General features: G+C 38.1%; 1 non-coding gene across 1 annotated transcript; it reads left to right on the forward strand.

The window, feature by feature from the left end:
- The first annotated feature begins 1167 nt into the window (after positions 1-1167).
- On the forward strand, positions 1168-1275 carry LOC127747204 (small nucleolar RNA R71). Its single transcript, XR_008009007.1, has one exon. It is a non-coding gene; the product is annotated as a small nucleolar RNA R71 (small nucleolar RNA).
- The last annotated feature ends 983 nt before the right edge of the window (positions 1276-2258 follow it).

The following is a 2258-nucleotide window of genomic DNA, read 5'->3' on the forward strand; positions in this document are numbered from 1 at the left end:
GCCTTCTCAAAGGTCATGGTGCCTATGGTACAAGGTATTAAGAACCTTCCAGGATCCGGTTTCTTTTAAGGTATCTTCAGCTGAGCCAAGGCATTCAGTTTATTAATGAGCAATGGAAGTTCATCCTCCCAAGTCTCATTACCAAATAACTTGGCATTCAGCTTCAAGATTGCTCCTAGATACCAAACAACTTACTCTTCAACAATATCTTCATCCTCTTAAGAGGAAGAATACTTATCAGAGCTCATGAATGGCAATAGTAAGTTCAGTAAAATCTCTATGGTCTCTGTATGAGCCTCAGACTCCTTTGGTTCCCCATTAGGAAACTTCTCAGTGGTCAGTGGACGTCCATTGAGGTCTTCCTCACTAGAAATCACTGCCTTTTCCTCCTCTATAGGTTTGGCCATTTTGGATATAGTTATGGCCTTACACTCTCTTTTTGGATTCTCTTCTGTATTGCTTAGGAGAGTAGGAGGAGGAGTTTCAGTAACTCTTTTACTCAACTGACCTAGTTGTGCCTCCAAATTTCTGATGGAGGACCTTGTTTTAGTTATGAAACTTCCTTAGATAGATCAGAGACTATGGTTGCTAAGCAGAGAGGCTCAACTCAGAATTCTCTATCTGTTGCTGAGAAGATGATGGAAAAGGCTTGTTGTTGCCAAACCTATTTCTCCCACCATTATTATTATTGAAGCCTTGTTGAGGCTTCTGTTGATCCTTCTATGAGAAATTTGGATGATTTCTCCATGAAGGATTATAGGTGTTTCCATAGGATTCTCCCATGTAATTCACCTCTTCCATTGCAGGATTCTCAGGGTCATAAGCTTCTCCTTCATAGGAGGCTTCTTTAGTACTGTCGGATGTAGCTTGCAATCCAGTCAGATTCTGAGAAATCATATTGACTTGCTGAGTCAATATTTTTTTCTGAGCCAATATGGCATTCAGAGTATCAATCTCAAGAACTCCTTTCTTCTGAGTCATCCCATTACTCACAGGATTTCTTTCAGAAGTGTACATGAACTGATTATTTGCAACTACCTCAATGAGTTCCTAAGCTTCAGCAGGGGTTCTCTTCAGATGAAGAGATCCACCAGAAAAATGGTCCAATGACATCTTGGACAATTCAGACAGACCATCATAAAATATATCCAAGATGCTCCATTCTGAAAGCATGTCAGAAGGACACCTTCTGGTCAATTGCTTGTATCTTTCCCAAGCTTCATAGAGGGATTCACCTTCTTTCTGTTTGAAGGTTTGGACATCCACTCTAAGCTTGCTCAGCTTTTGAGGTGGAAAGAATTTGGCCAAGAAAGCGTTGACCAACTTTTCCCAAGAGTTTAGGCTTTCTCTAGGTTGTGAGTCCAACCATATCCTGGCTCTGTCTCTTACAGCAAAGGGGAAAGCATAAGTCTGTAGACCTCGGGATCAACCCCATTGGTCTTAACAGTGGCACATATTTGTAAGAATTCAGCTATAAACTAATGAGGGTCTTTCGATGGAAGTCCATGAAACTTGCAATTCTGTTGCATTAGAGAAACTAATTGAGGCTTAAGCTCAAAGTTGTTTGCTCCAATGGCAGGAATTGAGATGCTTCTTCCATAGAAGTTGGAAGTTGGTGCAGTATAGTCACGAAGCATATTCCTTGCATCTCTAGCATTGTTGTTGGGTTCGGCTGCCATGTCTGCTTCTTTTTTGAGATTTTCTGTAAGGTCCTCTCCAGAGTGTTGTGCTTTAGCTTCTCTTAGCTTCCTCTTCAGAGTCCTTTCAGGTTCAGGATCAGCTTCAACAAGAATGACCTTATCCTTGTTCCTACTCATATGAAAAAGAAGCGAACAAAGGGAGTAGTGGAATCCTCTATGTCACAGTATAGAGATTCCTTTATGTGAGTATAAGAATAGAAGAATAGAAGAAGAAGAAGTGAGAGGAGATGAGTAATTCGAATAGAGAGGAGAGAGAGGGGTTCGAATTATAAGAAGAGGGAAAAGAAAAATATTTTTATTTTTATTTAATTAATTAAGTTAGTTTCAAAATTTGAAAAACAAATACAAGAAAATTAAAAACTAAAACAATTAGTTAAATAAAAAAGATTTCTGAAAAAATGGTTAGGGATTTTCAAAAATTAGAAGTGGAAAAGTAGTTAGGTGGTTTTGAAAAAGATAAGAAATAGTAAACTTTTTTAAAATTAAAACAAACAAGTCAAGTAGTTAGTTTAAAAAGATTTGAAAATAATTTTTCAAAAGATAAGAAGTTAGAAAAAG

The sequence above is a fragment of the Arachis duranensis genome, chromosome 4, assembly GCF_000817695.3.
Source record: "Arachis duranensis cultivar V14167 chromosome 4, aradu.V14167.gnm2.J7QH, whole genome shotgun sequence".
Lineage (NCBI taxonomy): Eukaryota > Viridiplantae > Streptophyta > Magnoliopsida > Fabales > Fabaceae > Arachis > Arachis duranensis.